The sequence below is a fragment of the Neomonachus schauinslandi genome, chromosome 1 (assembly GCF_002201575.2).
Source record: "Neomonachus schauinslandi chromosome 1, ASM220157v2, whole genome shotgun sequence".
NCBI lineage: Eukaryota > Metazoa > Chordata > Mammalia > Carnivora > Phocidae > Neomonachus > Neomonachus schauinslandi.
The window spans coordinates 43742588-43759542 of record NC_058403.1 but is presented as its reverse complement, the minus strand read 5'-3'; the positions used below and the strand labels follow the sequence as shown (position 1 = coordinate 43759542).

Sequence of the window (16955 nt, the reverse complement as noted above, 5' to 3'; positions counted from 1 at the left end):
GTTAAGCGTCTGCCTTCGGCTCAGGTCGTGATACCTGGGTCCTGGGATCGAGCCCCGCATCGGGCTCCCTGCTCAGTGGGGGGCCTGCTTCTCCCTCTCCGACTCCCCCTGCTTGTATTCCCTCTCTCACTGTGTCTCTCTCTGTCAAATAAATAAATAAAATCTTTAAAAAAATAAATAAAACAATTATTGGGGGAAACTCATCAATATGAATATGAAGACTGAATTTTCACAAGAGAAATAACAATGTATACTTCATTTTAATCATCCATTATCATCCATCTCTCCATCCAACAAACATATAGTAAGAATGCCATGCAAAATGCCAGTACCGGAAAATCTAAATCATTCAATAAATACCATTACCAATATTATTAAAGTATTGATCAATATTATTACCATATTTATTGAATGAGCACACCCATTGTGTTAAGACTTTACATGCAATATCATCTTTAGTCCTCACAAAAATCTTACGAGGGGGATAATATTATTATCTACATTTTACATATAAGGAGATAAAGTCTTATAGAAGTTGAGTCACATATTCTAAAGTCCGTGAACTACCAAATATCCAAACTTAAAAAATCAAAATCTTAAAGGAAACATAATAGTAGAGAATGGAGAAATCTAATATTCAGTGAGTAGATGAGTCACATTATTGGAGAACAACAGAATACAGACTTATAAAGCCCCACTGCTGAGATTTCAGACTGTCTTAAACTAGTTGCTATGAGGCATAGGTTTATTACATCTTCTCTACTTTTTGTTGTGCAGTAGCACAGTTTTAGGGGAGATCCCAGGCATGTGCATCATTAGAGTTTTGTTTAAATAAAAATTAACAGAAATAAATTGTTACTTTTTCCAACCCCTTTGTTTTATTTAACTAGTGAAAATTCCAATGTAACTTATTATTTACTTCCAAAGATTCCATTATTTTCACAACACTTTTTCTGCTATGTTGACAGGAATTTAACAAGGGATTAAAATTTATTAACTTCTATTATTCTTTGTAGCTACAAGGTTCTCAAGTCCATGATGCATTCCCAGTTACAGATTCTTTACATTGTGAAATAGGAGATTTCATTAAAATTAAGTAAAACATGGTTCTGCATGTATGAAAAGATTCATAAGATAAAGGCCCATTTTGTATCTTTATTTGGTTCAAATTTTCAAAATTAAATTGAAAACCTCTGTGTATATTATGGTAATGTCCTTAGCCATTCAACATTGCCAAAACTTATTTTTTTCCTTTTTATATTCTCCAAATACTCTACAACCTCAGAGATTTCTCTCCCTTTTGGGTCATAAGTTTTGATTCCCCAATGCCACTGCATTGCTGTTATCCAAAATCCTATTAATGACTCCTTGTTATTTTCCAAATCACTCTGCACAGTATTCCTGCTCTGTTCAATATACTGACAGTTAAGTCTGTAAGTATTTTATTTCATTCAGTTCTTACTTTTCTCATCACTGTGATTCAAATTTTCTCCACCCTTTATTTTCTCTCTTATACTGGGTATCTGGAATTATCTGGACAACTTTTTCTTCCTTTTTATTAAATTTTATCTTAATGCCTTCCTTATCACAGGGAAAATTCTCCTGCCAATTAATTCATTCAGATCTTTGCAAAATGTGTAGTCTAGCTTGCCAAGAACCCCTTTGTATAGAATCCTAAACTCTGTAACCTGCTGTTTACTTAACGTATCTTTTCATTCCAAAGTCATAACACTCAGCTAGAAGGAATAAAAAAAGGCAACAGAATCCATCAGATTTCTTCCCAGAACCTCAAAAACCTGATAGTTATTTTCCAGCTTTGGGCTAAGTGCATTATTTGTATTCATTTTAGTTAAGCTGGGTTCGAAGCCGTCTAGTCATTTCAATGGGTCATAACTATCTAAATATGTTTAAACTCTGATACACTCATCAACATTAGTTACTATCACCTCTTATTAGCAGTTTCTTAATAACCTTTGAGGAGAGAAATTTTATTTCTAATTACCAATCTCTAAGTCATTTCTGTGTGTATGAATTGTTACTTCTTTAGAAGGTTTAGGAAGACACTTGTAAAGAAATGCATATGTGTTGAATAAGGCTCTAAAATTTATTTTCATGTTCATTTTTCCATTTAGCAACCTTTGACACTAACCTGCTAAAACATTTGCTCAGAAATGTAGAGGACATGTTTACCCCATTTCCTACTGAATACTGATTCATATAACTATGAGAAAAGCATGTGTTTTAAACATTTTTATCCCTTAGAGCTACCAGCAAATGATTCTTCAGCTGATTTCTTCAAAGCATTTTTCATATCACACAAGCACAGTTTGTATTTGCTCTTACTTGTAACACTTTTCGAGTGACTCCTATATTTTAATTAAAATGCATCCAACTGAAAAGTCATTAGCATAATGTGTAAGAAGGTGGTAAATACTAGATTTACTAATATGGATAATAAGATGAGTGTTGTTCATTATATACCCTTTTCAATCATCGAATTCTGTGATGGTTAAAATAAAGATTATTCAATAAAAAGTGCCAACCTTGATCCTTATTTCTTAAAATTTCTGCCTGCTTCTATAAATACACATCATAATATCTTTTTCTTAGGTCACATATTCCTTTTGCCATTAATCTTGAAGTTTACCAAAAATGAGTTCAAAAAAAAAAAAAAAAAGGCTGGGAATACTGATAACAAGTATTAAACTGAACCAATCTTAACTTCCGCAAATTAAGTGAAAATTTTTCACATAAAAAAAAACTGCTTCCCTTCTGCCTCCTTGGAAAATATGCAGTACTAAATACCTTAAGTATTTCCTGCATAGACACTGAAAAACCATAAACAGAATGAATAAATACGAAGTCTATTCACATTTATGAATAAAACTCATTAAAATACATGGGAGCCTGAATAAATGTAACAGATATAGCAGGTCCATGGATAAAAACAGTATTGTAAAGATACATATAATCCATCTTTTTGAAGGTCACCTTGTCAGCACACATCAAATTTAAATTTTTATACCCTTTGATACAATATGTCTACTTTTAGAAATATGCCATAGAAATACAAGAATGTTCACTGAAAAGTATTGCTATTAGTGAAAAATTAGAGACAAACGAAATATCTACAATAGGTCAATGGGTAAATAATGGTTGATCTATACTTTACATAGAGTTGTTAAGCTCATTCATCATTCAAATCATTCAATAATTCATTCAATAAATATTTATTAAGAACGTGTCATGTGGCAAATGAAAATGTAAGACAAACTCTCTGCTTTCACAGAATATTTATCAGGTGATACCTTGTTTTAAAGAAAATTAAGAAGAAACATTATGAAATACCACTGGTGAAAAGTGCTATAGAGAAAAATAAAATGAAGTAAGGTAAGGGAGCTGTGAGTGAACAAGACAGGTGTTCTTTTATAGAAGATAATCAAGTGATATCTGAAACTTAACTGAGGGGGCAAGACAAGAAGAAATATGGGGGAAGAGCATTAAAGGAAGAGGAAATAGATCAAAGGGCACGAGTTGGGAGCAAGTGCAACTTATTTGAGAAACAGCAAGGGGCCAGTGTGACTAGAGTTCAGTGTGTAAGGGTGGCAGAGGTTAAGAAATGAGTTCAAAGAGATAGCTGAGAAGAAAGATCACTAAGACTCAAGCAGGCTATAGTGAGGATTTTGACTTTTGCTCTTAATAAGATTTCAAATGACTGGAAGGTTTTGTCATGAGGAATGATGAGATCTGGCTTATATTTTAAGTGGGTCATTCTGGTTGCTATCTGGATAATAGGCTGCAGAAGGCAAGTGACGGAGGGACATCAGTTAATATGCTATTAAAATAGTTCAAGTGAGAGGAGATAGTCTCTAGACTAAAATAGCAGCAGTAAATGTAATGATACCAGATATATTTTAAGGCTGACCTGATAGGACTTGCTAATGATTTGGATATGGGGTGGGGTATAAGAGAAAAAGGGAATGGCAAGTATGAGATAGGTCAGCACATGCTAATATAGAAGGTTGCTTATGATGTATTATCAAGTGAGATCAAACAAACCTGCATAAAAAATTTGTAGAACTGGACCATTTTAATTTTTTTTTTAAAGGCCTGGAAAGATAGATACTGATAAGGGAAATTTTCAACTTTGAATTGTAGGCCTTGCTTCTGGGTTCCCAGGGAAGCTATACTTTAACATTTAGCAAGGTCAAAATGACTACCTGAAACCTCAAACCATGGGCTCTATTTCTGCCCCAAGCAGACTGTAAATCTGCTTAAAGAAAGTAACCAAAAGGAGCATTCTGAACAGAAAAGATAAGAAAAAGTAAGAAACTTTCCTGCCTCCCATAAGATTAAAGTCATACAGCCTGCATATACTAGAAACTTAAGATAAGGTCTCAACTTTCCGAAAAGTTAATTTATAACTTTTTATGTAAAAAATGTATATAACCTTGCAAAATGTTCCCTTACTGGAGCACTCTCTTATTTGTGAAAATTGTGTATCCCAGGCAGCTGTCCTAACTTGGGCTGGAATAAAGCTCTCTCTCTCTTTCGCTCTCTTTTTTTTAATTCTGAAAGGTTTGTTCATTTTGTGTCAACAATACCAAGTTTTAATTAGGAGTTAACACTAAGGAAGTAGTTAACGTCCTTTAAGAGAGCAAGTAGAAGCCAAAAACTTCATATTTTACTTCATGGACTTTGCTATTATTTATTTTATTGCTAATATGTATAATTTCTGTAAGTAATACAAATACAGGGGTGCCTGGGTGGCTAAGTTTGTTAATTATTTGCCTTTGGCTCCAGTCATGATCTCTGGGTCCCAGGATGGAGCTTCCAGTCAAGCTTCCTGCTCAGCGGGGAGTCTGCTTCTCTCCCTCCTCTCTCTCTCTCTTTCTCTCTCCCTCTGTTCCTCTCCCTGACTCGTGTTCTCATTCTCTCTCTCAAATAAATAAATAAAATCTTAAAAAAAAGAAATACAAATACAAAAGTGGAAAAATGTATATATGATTACATTAAACATAAAGCTTCTATTTTGAAGATACTACAAAGTGACAAGACAAATTATAAACTTTAAGTACTTACAACATATGTAATAATAAATATGTTCAGAATACATATCAGAACATATAAAATGAATTCTCAAAATTCGACAAGAAAAAGAAAACATAAAATGAAAAGAGGAGCAAAATACTTGAACAAAAAAGGAAAAAAGAATGGCTAATAAATATGAAAAGAAACTCACTCTCATAAATGAACAGGAAATGCAAATTAAAAATACCCTGAAATTATTTTTTTTACATCCACTGGCCTGGTAAAAGTTAAGTAGTCAAATTAATTATTATTACATGTGATGTGAAGATATAAAGCTATGTATAAAAATGTGAAGTAACAGACACTCTTATCCATTGTTGGTAAAATGTAAATTAATACAGCCACTTTATGAAATACTGCATTGTAAAATAAAGTTGTAAATATATTAAAAAAACTATTTTAAAATTGCTTCTGTAGTGAAAGAAAGGAGAGATGATAACACGAGTCTTTAAATTAGAGGTGACTATAGCTCTGATAATTCACTTGTAATTTTCAATAACATAAATACTAAATGATTTACTAATCAACTTCTCAATAGATAGTGATTAAAACATTTAAAATGTAAAATTTGTACTTTATTTTTCAAAGATATAAATACTAAATTGGGTTTCCAAATGCAATTTCTCATTAAAAAAATTAAGTATTTGGTTGGCATACAACAAAGTATGGCAAACCTAAGTTACTTGGTATGGTGAAAAATATAGGCTACGGAAAATACAGAAAATCCTGAATTCAAATACTGACCCTGATACTAAATAGAAAGTAAGTTTAGAAAACGTATCTATTATGTGTGCGTCACTGTGCTCAGTGGTGCTTATCAGGTTATTCAACACAAGGCTCCAACCATAACTAGCTCCCCTTCTTGTCTGGATGGGGGTAATGAGGGGAAGCTAAGCGATGAGTCTCTTCCTGGTATAGCATGGAAGAATGGGACAAGTACTCAGTCAGCTTGGGTAATAAAAAAGGATTAAGTTTTCCAAGAACCCTGGTTGCCAGAATTAGGGCTACCAACCTTTTCTACCTTGAGCTCAAACCATGTAAACCACAGTTACCTAGATTGCTGAAAAATAGCAAACCAACTCTTTAATTCCAATCTTCCTTCCTTACCAGAGACCATGCTACTTTTTCACGACTACCCCAGGTCATAGAGATCTCTTCTTTTTCTAAATTACCATAAATCTATGGACTATGAAACCAAGTTTGCATTTATAATGTACTCAGCACAGTTTTCTGTGTTTGTAATAAAGGAAAGAGTTTATAACTTAGAAATTTCAATCAAAAGATGTGATTTTAACCCATGACTTTAACACAGTGATTTGAATAAATTTAATTACTTAATCTTATCTAATCTTCAAATTCTGTATCTATACAATAAAGAAAAAATATGACTTCACAGGGTTGATATGAGGGTGTTATACCTCCATAACTTAAGATATTGATAAACTTTGAGGTACAATGTAAAACAGAGCTATGATAATGATGATGCCGATTTTTGAGTTCATAATCTATTATATCATAAGCAGGGATTGTCTCTTAAATACCTGAATTCTTTCAGCTAAAAATTATTTACCTTTTTACTAGGAAGTATTAAAAACTGAGTAGTTAGTAATGAGTACTTTATAAATACTATTGCTTTATCAAGTAAGTTCCTCTTCATTAAAATAAAAGATAATGAAACTAAAGAAGGCATATTTCAATTTTTTTACATCACAAATATGAGATAAAGTATATTAGAACAAGAATTTAAATCAAATTATAGGTAAAAATTAATGCAGGATACAAAAGTAGATGGTATGGAACCAGCATCTGGTTGTAAGACAGATATTGGTGATGCTAAAGAAAATGTGCCTTCTACCAGTGCATTTATTATTTTTTCTTGAAAATGGGATTTGAAACAATGAAGCAATTAATGAATAAGAAATGAGTTATTTTCACTATTATGTCACTGCCAACACTGAATATCAGATCTTAACTAAATAAAAAGAAAAGCTAAGAAGTCAAAACTAAAATATACTTTATAACCAAAGAATAATAAAAAGAAAACATAAACATAGGCTAAATTATAAGAAAATTGTAATTAGTCAATACCACCTCTCTTAAATCACTAATGCCAATGGAAAATATTTCAATGTTTAATGCTGAAGAACTAGGTAGAAATTATATTGGTAAAAATAATATATCACAATGGAAAATGGCAATTGTGATGTGTACAGAAATATACATATATAAAGTAATGAAAAGTGGGGCGCCTAGGTGGCTCAGTTGGTTAAGCATCCAACTCTTGTTTTCAGCTCAGGTTATGATCTTAGCGTCCTGGGAACGAGCCCTGTATCGGGCTCCCCACTCAGCAAGGATTCTACTGGTCTCCCTCTCCCTCTGCCTCTCTCCCTACTTGTGCTCTTTCTCATAAATCTTTAGAAAAGTAAAGTAATGAAAAGTGAATAAAGTTCAACTTGGACATATACAGTAAAACAATACTTAAAATTATGTCACAGAATCAGGAGGCGTGAAAGTAGACAAATAACTAGTTATTAAGGAGCAAATGTGTCTTCGAAAGATTCTTTCTTACAAATGATTATCAGTTGTTTCTGTTTAATTTCCATTGTTCAGTATTTTCAATTTTAAAAATCCAATTACTAAAGCTATTTGTTCATGAATTAGTACATTACCAGCTGAGAAAAAGGCACAGTCCTTGACTTCACAGAATTTCAAGTTCATAAAGGAGAGAGCCACAAGTCAGTACACCTCAGAACAGCAAGGGCAATAAGGGTTACACCACCATTCTGCACAAGATGCTATGGGAGCCTAGGATCAACAGTGATTAACTCTTGCCTAAGAGGTCCTAGGCTTCACAGACCAGACATGGTATCAGTATGTGAATTGGGGAATGAACGGTCTTAGCCAGACCAAGAACTAGAAAATAAGAGAATCACTAGTAGGTAGAGAGAAACAGATTAGAAATTATGCCCACAGGGCTCTAAGATTGAAATTGTGTTTGGAACATAAGGCTGTTGGAAAGAAAGAATATGAAACTGGAAATTCAGGTGCACACTAGGTTTCCAAGAATCCACAGAGCCCGTTAAATAGAGCAACTTCAGATAATGCAAGTCATCGAAGGCTTTAAAACTGAGGTTGGCCTAGACAGAACTTCATTAAGTTAGAAGACATTGAGTGAAAAGGACATTATTTTAGAAAGTGAAGGACACAAAGAGTGTAGTGTTAAGACTGTTAAGTTTGTGGACATAAAGCATTTAATGTTAAGACTTGAATTTCTAGTAGTCAATATGGATTATGCTACTGGGGCTCAGATAAAAGTTCAGGACTGTAGAAAATATTTTGATTAATATCTAGCCTTCTATGATTATGGTAGCCACAGATGAGATGTCGCAGGGGGGAATAAGTTTAAACAGTAAAGGAAAAATGGAACAGAAAGCGCTGAAAACACTGATACTTAAATAGCAAGGAGAGAAAGGAAAAAATACAATTTAAAATTGTATTTGCATTAAGTAAAAAATTTCAGGAGTAAATTCTCCTCATTCCTCTTTCCTTCCTTTTTAATGCTTTTAAGTCATTAAAATTGTTACCTATTTAACCCTATATCATTCTCTTGCAATCCCTATTAATTATAGAGGTTTAATGTCATATACTGTACTAATAGATAATACTATTTAGCATGTTATATGCACACTTCATTAAATATCTCATTGAATTCTCAAAACAATCCCATGAGGTCATTAATTATTATTAACCAAATCTTACTAATAAAGAAACTGACGCAGAGAGTGGTTAGGTGATATACCCAAAGTTACACAACTAATAAATAATGGAGCAGAGTTTTGAAAACAAAGCCCACCTTCTCATCAACTACATTACTTCTATATACTTCATATCTTTTATTACCAGTAGTTACTTTTGTTTTATGTTATCATTTTCACCTTAATGATTTTAATTAAATTCTGTATTATAATTAAATTTAAAAGAAGTGAAAAACCACCTACAACTCCTACTCTATCAATCAGTAACCTAGCCAGATTCTCATTTATCGAGGACCTGGTATATACCTATAAATAAACAGCAGTGTTCTTGGTTTTGAATTAATAATTAAGTGCAACAGACATAGTAATAATCCAACACCAAAGTTTCATCTAACATCATATTTGTTTAGTGTTATGAAAGGATATAGGGAACACAACCAAATTCCATACACAGCAATAGGCAACAGCATAGCAGGAGACTCCAAGGCAGGGCTTCCAAACATCCCACTCACTCAGAATTGAGGACATAGAATCAAAAAGACAATACAGGGTATGTGAAGACAACCTCATTTCAGGAAACCAATCAGCACTGAGCCCCTTAAGCTTTTATACCTTGCTCTGATTCTCTGATGTATCAATATAGTTACTTATCACCCAGGAAGCCATCTCAACAATTAGGTACAGGTATTTGGTTTAATAAAAAGTAACCTGGCCAGATTCTCATTTATTTTGGATCTGGTAGATACCTATAAATTCCTTGAATTTGTGGTACAAGGAGGCTGTCTGGAGATAAGAGAAAAGATGACTAACCAGTTATTAATACTTTCCTTCCACCATGAATTTAATTACAACATGAAATGATTTCATTTAATTCATCTTTATTAAAATATAATTACATGTTAAATGCTTGTTGAGGTTTTTCTTAAAATTGAATTTTTTAAAGATTTTATTTATTTGTCAGAGAGAGAGAGCACAAACGGGGAGCGGCAGGCAGAGGGAGAAGCAGGCTCCCCGCTAAGTCCCCAATGTGGGACTTGATCCCAGGACCTTGGGATCATGACCTGAGCTAAAGGCAGATGCTTAACCGACTGAGCCACCCAGGAATCCCTAAAATTAATTGATTTTTAAGATATCTAATCTCTTCTAACTTTCAGGGAAGCAAAGTAACATCAATAAGATCTGTTACATTTTCTTAAAGCTTAAAGAATGCACTGATCCTTAATATTTGAAATATATTTTAAAATATCCAAAATTATACCAAGGTCAAATATGAATTGTAACAGAGTACAGACTTTGGAGTCACCAAAAAAAAAAAAAAAGTTTCTTTTGCGTGGTAGCAATGATAGAAAATGTCCTTGATGACTTATAGGACAAACAAAGCATATAAAGTACATATGAAAATAACTGATCTATAAAACAACCTAATTTTTAAATGAGTATATCTATTTTAAGAACATACGAAGTGTATTTTACCAAAGTGCAAATGAAAATCCCAATTTTTGCCCTTGTACTTATTTTTAAATGGTTGGGAAAAATAATCTATCAAAAACGTGTGTAGATTTTTATTTATTAAAATCACATGAAGAATTTTACTGAGAAAATGTTGATTTATTACAGTTTTGCCATATTTCCTTTTCTCCATATACATTTTGGGGGCTGATACTATTTCCTGTGTATCAGAACCATAATGGTTTTAATAACTGCAAATTTGCTCTCCACTTTTCTGCAGCCTTTAAGATATGCTTAAAGTTCTCAACTTCAATGTCTCAGTTTTATTAGTAATTATAGATTTATATATTTTTCATCATTTGATTATAGATATAAATCCATGAGTATTTTTGTGCTGCACTAAGTGATTACCTTTTTTTTACTTAACCCTCAAAAATCTATAAGGTAGGTGACATTATTTTAGTTATTTTATAGATGAGAAAACTAAATATGGAATTGCTAAGTGTTCTGACAAAAGTCATACAGATCTATATTTTTATCTTGTCAGGCTAGGAATGTATAATTCTTTTTAGAGTAAGTTGAGAACCTGTCCTAACTCCAGTATCTGGCTTATACAACCTTCATTAGCCTTGGTCATATACAAATTAGTTGCTCATTCAATTTGTCCAGATGTGCAATTCAGAATACAGGGTAAGTGAAGACTATTTCCTTTCAGGGAATCCATCAGCTCTGGGGCTCCCTACTGGACAACACAAGTCTATAAAGGAAAACAGACTCTTGGGGAAGATGGTAAATATGGAATCACAAAATCTATTTAGGGGTATTTTATTAATCCAAGGGAAAGGTGATAGTATCATGGACCAGAGTGGTTACAGTAATGGTTTTAAAAAGCAATCAAGAAACAGACTCTTAACTACAGAAAACAAATTGATGGTTACCAGAATGGAGGTAGATTGGGGATGGGTTAAATGCGTGATGGGGATAAACAAGTACACTTGTTATGATGAGTATCAGGTGTTGTAAGGAAGTGTTGAATCACTATATTATACACCTGAAAATAATATATAGTGTATGTTAACTGGAATTTAAATAAAAAAATAAATAAAATTTTTGTTTTAAAAGAAAAAAAATTCTGAATATATTTTTAAAGGAAAGCCAGAGAAATTTGCTGTTGAACCCATTATAAAGTTTGAGAAAAAGTGAAGTAAAAAAAAAAATACCTTCCAAGTTTTTGTCTAAAGGTCCTGGAATACTGGGATCTCCCTTTTGTGAAACAGTGATTACTGTGGAAGGAACAGGTTGAGGTGGGTTAGTAAGGAGTTCAGATTTGTATATGTTATATAAGATGCCTGATAGACATCCAAGTTGACCAGGTACACTTCTGGATGTACAAGTTTGAGTTCAGAGGAGAAATCTAGGTTGGAACATATATTCAGGATTCAGTTAATATAAAATCTTGAGGCTGAATAAAACCACATGGAGAGTAAATGGCAATATGAGAATCAAATTACTGATCCTTGGAGGAGAAATCAACAAAGAAAATAGAAAAGATAAGAAAAGAACCAAAATAGACTGATGTTATGGAAACTAACTGATAGAATTGTTTCTAAAAAGAGGTAGCTAATATATATGATTAATGTTGTTGATAATTCAAATAAAATGAAGGCTGAAAATTGACTTCTAAATTTGACAATGTGAGCATATGATCTTGAGCTGGGTTGTTTTGGCAGAACAGTTGGACAAAAGTGGAATGCTTTTGTGAGAAAAGATGGGGAATACAGACAGCCCTTGCATGGAGAAGTAATGAAGACAACGTATAGATAATTTTTCAAGGAAATTTTTTTAGAGAAACGTGTAGTACCTGAAGGGGGATGAACATATGGCAGCATATTTATATGCTGATGTATATAATATAATTGATGATGCATTAGATTAATACTATTAATATTAGAGAACATGTATCATGAATTGCATAATTCACCTTTCTTACATTTCAATGATAACTTCCAAAATCTTAAATTCACTTTTGTTATTTCCTTTATTTTCATTTAATAGTTAATTTTTATAGTTTATTCCCCAGGAAAATATAGGCTGCTAGCTCATCTTTCCTCTACAATTTTCATATGATGTATGTATGCATACATATGTGTGTATATGTAGAGACACTTATATGTATACTTCACATAAAGATATACAGTCTCTACTATGAGACAGAATGAGAGGTTTGAACTAAATTATCTCTTACACCCCAGATCCTTTTTAAAGGACTAGAATCCTTTCTTACAGTCCCTCCAGAGATTTGCTTCATTTATTGGGACTAGTTATTTATAGAGCTATTGCTCAACTTCACCTGTCACTATGAACTCCTAAAACTTTTTTTTTAAAGATTTTATTTATTTATTTGAGAGAGAGAGAATGAGAGAGAGCGAGTACATGAGAGGGGGGAGGGTCAGAGGGAGAAGCAGACTCCCTGCCGAGCAGGGAGCCCGATGCAGGACTCGATCCAGGGACTCCAGGATCATGACCTGAGCCGAAGGCAGTCGCTTAACCAACTGAGCCACCCAGGCGCCCTGAACTCCTAAATCTGATGTATTGATGACCCTTTCTTCTTGACTGAAAAAAAAATATGTTTACCACTTCAATTAAAATTATTTATTAACAGGATTAATGACGTTTTTCCTCTATCTCAATCTCTTAGAAAATTTTGTTCTTGGTCCATTTTTATCTTAACATTTGTTGCCTGTCTCTTTTCAGTTTTGGTGATGCATACTGTACAGAACTTAGAGCAGCTAAATTTGTTAGCAGTGCTCTCATTTATAAAAAATAAAGGACTCCATGCTATTCCTTACTTTAGGGTTATGTTTATTATTGCTTATTTTATTTAGACTGATAACTAATCAGTTCATTCTCATTGAGTCTTTACTCAATGCAACGTGAAAAAGTTAGAATTTTTTAAAATAGGATTTGGACCACCATTCTAGTCTGTCCAAATTAGCAATGTGTTAGGCCATTAAGAAAAGATAGCCTCATATGCCAAAGTTGCTTTACAGTTTCCAGGTAGATGGATTTATAAATGCTTCTGAAATTAATAAATACAAAGTGTTAGGAACCAATAGCCTATTTTATCTATGAAGCATATCTTTTTGCCAAGATTTTTTTGTTTGTTTGTTTTTGTTTTAGCAAGGGAAGAGAGGGAAGAAGAGAGGGAGAGAGAGAATCTTAAGCAGGTTCCACACCCAACCCAGTGTGGAGCACAATGTGGGGCTCAATCTCACAACCCCTGAAATCATGACCTGAGCCAAAATCAAGTCAGACAACTTAACCGACTGATTCACCCAGGTGCCCCACCAAGTATTTTTTTTTAATGTCTTTGTACATTTAGTTCTATCAACAAACTTCCTGTGTAATTAATATTTTAAAATCAATTTATCAAACCTCATAGGAGACAGAAACAATGATATATTGAGATACGATCACTTCTACCAAGGAGTTTACAACTGAATACTAAGGAAAGAAGAATAAGAACAACAAAGCACACTTCCCTGAAATAATAACTGTAATACAAGGCAAATATGATAAAGGCTATAAACCGAGTATAGATTTTTCTGTGAAAAAGTTGGAGAGAGAACTATAAACAATTAGAAAGATGTCTTAAACTTTAGAAGTGTCATGCTTGGATTGAGCAGGCATGTAAATATATACGATTATAACATTAGCTCTTATACACATGCAAAGATAATTCCTACTTTTTGTGCACTCATCATTTCAGAATTAAACTGTCAGTGGTATAACTATTGCTTTTCTTATATCTTTTACTTAAAAATTAACTTCATTTATTATGTTCCTATAGTTGAAGTATGTTTCCCATTCTTCATTTACATATCTTTTGATTACTTCTAAGTGACTATATCTTTTAAAAGTCTTGACTGTGCCTTATGTGTGTGTGGTGCAGAGGTGCACCATTCCTGGAAGTACCGCAATACCGGTCGATGGAAGGGAGTGGATGGAGCAAGCCAATATTCCACCTCCCTGCGCCAAAAATCCATTTACATATTATCTTCAGATAGAGGACATATCAGATATCAAGCTGATAATAACAGATACTACATTTGATTTAGCCAAAAGGCCAAGAAGCAATTGACTATGTTTTTTAAAAAAAATACATCAGTTACAATTACAATGTGCAACCTCTAGTCATGGAATTACTATCATCCCTCTTTATTGCAATGCATTTCAATAATCTGAGTGGAGATTCATTATATTTCAAAATATACAAAATCTGAAATTTAGGTTTTGAGATTAGTCTTTAAAAAATGCCCTTTTAAGGTCGTTTTGCTACCTCACTCACCTATCTCTCCAGAGTCCTCCTAGGTATGGAGAATTAACAACATTATATGAATATTTAATTACCTTTAAACTTTCACTTGGAATCAAGGGCAATAATAAATATAGAGCTTGAGGTATAGAAAAAAGAGCATATAGAAACTACCTACTGCCATTTATGTAGTATATATACAAGTGCTTGAAAAAGTTGATATACATTTTTATAATCATTTAACCTCAAACTCTAGTATAATGGATTAATAACAGCTTGATATTTTTATAGTATGTATAAAATAGAACCATGATGTTTTTAATTAGCTAATTTTACATGCTTTAAAACCATATTTCAAAAATATTTTTGAGAAGCCAGATGTTTCTCACTGATATATATTTAATTAAGAAATAAATGGTAAGTTCAAACTAAAAGTACAGACTTTTTCATGTACTTAATTCTGGGGCCTAAAAAGACAAACTGCCATAGAAAAAAAATCTTTCTACTTAAAAATATATGTTATTAAGGAATATGTTGTTTTCCTAGAAACTTTTCCAACCTGGCTCCTATGGAGCTGCAGCATGTACATCCAGAGGAGAAGTAACATCAGGGTCTGGTGAGGTGGTCTCTTCAGTGCCTTCTCGAATTTTCCCCCCTTTTAGCAGTGTTGAAAATAGGTCTGGAAAAGCATAGGAAAGCTATATCAAATTTTCCTTAGGAGGTTTTTTCCATACTGTTTTAGCAACTTTGCATGGTGAAGGTGTTACATGGTATGACATACATATTCATTTTCACTAATGAGTCCTCCCATGTAAAATTAACCAAATCCTCAAGAAAAATATAATTACAGGGGCGCCTGGATGGCTCAGTCGGGTAAGCCTCTGCCTTCAGCTCAGGTCATGATCTCAGGGTCCTGGGATGGAGTCCCACATTGGGGTCCCTGCTCAGCGGGGAGTCTGCTTCTCCCTCTGCCTCTGCCCCTCCCCCCATTTGTGCTCACTCTCTATTGCTCTGTCTCAAATAAATAAAACCTTGAAAAAAAAAAAAGAAAAATATAATTACACTGCATTAATTCAAATCAGGCTATATTTGAAAATATGCTTGTGTGAGTCAGATCAGAAGCATACTTAGAACTACACAAACATAAAAATGCTTTCTAAGGAAAACTGAACTATTTAGGATGGTTATCCTATATTCAAATTGAAATATGATGCTTTAGGACAATATGTCTTTTGATATGCTCTCTTTATAAGCTAGATTTTTAAAAATATTTAAATATTATATGCTCTTATACAGTCCAGAAAAATGAAATGCATTGTTTAATGAGTATAAATAAGAATTACCAAAAATGAAAATATCACTAATTACATTTCCAATCCTGAATGAAAAAGATAATACTGCATGTTGGCCGATATATATCATCTTTAATTTGTTGAAATGATCAGTGTAATTAGTTACAACATGAGAAATATATTTTGATTTGATTCTTCCCCAAGATTGACTACCTGACATGTAGTAAAACTCTTGGTGATTTAGTTATAGTTGTTTTCTAAAATCCATAAAAATGTTGATTATGTATTATCTTCTGGTTTAGTGAAAATGAATGTAGTAATAAATACTTAAAGAAGAGAGGTTGCTAAAACAGTAACCATTAATATAAATACTCAGTGTTACTGGATTAAACTTTATAAGGCTTGGATGGATATTAGAGAGCCAATATTTGAATTTCTGTAGTATAACTGAAAGTGGATATAAATAATAAACAGTGTATCACCATTTTTTATGGTGCTAGAATATTTTTTAAAAAAACAAGTAATGGCGAAAACTTTTATGTGCTAGGAGCAAAGATAATATTTAAAGTCATCATATTTAATGGACTTTTTTTTCCTATCCCATGTTTTCATATTTAAGATAGATAGTACTTTAGGAAAAATACAGTTGAATTATCTGATTGTTTTATGGTCCTTAATCTGTTAACACTTACTTCAATGTCATTTGCCTTCCCAATTGCCCACTCCTAAGTTTATAACTTTATCTAAACCTCACTGATACTGAAAACACTGTAAAATAATGTAAATGCTATAAATTAATTTTTACAAATATTCTTATACCCACCTGCCATATGATTATGACACATACATACAGTGAAATTATAGTTGCCCAATATGTAGTTTGTTTAATGAAACACAAAATCAGTAGAAATGTCTATTTCCACTTGATATATTTTGTCAGATTTTTTAGAAATCTCTATTTGGTTATTTCAAAACAACAGTTAAAAATTGACTCTAAAAAACAAATGATACACTGGGGAGGGTATGTGCTCTGGTAAGCGCTGTGAATTGTGC

The 16955-nt window shown here is 32.8% G+C and overlaps 1 protein-coding gene and 1 non-coding gene across 2 annotated transcripts in view; both read right to left on the bottom strand.

The window, feature by feature from the left end:
- The window catches only part of EPHA6 (EPH receptor A6), an 827849-nt gene that overhangs the window by 677720 nt on the left and 133174 nt on the right, over positions 1–16955 (bottom strand). The gene's annotated exons all lie outside the window — the stretch shown is intronic.
- On the bottom strand, positions 14245–14433 carry LOC123323262. The gene has a single exon (XR_006539310.1). It is a non-coding gene; the product is annotated as a U2 spliceosomal RNA (small nuclear RNA).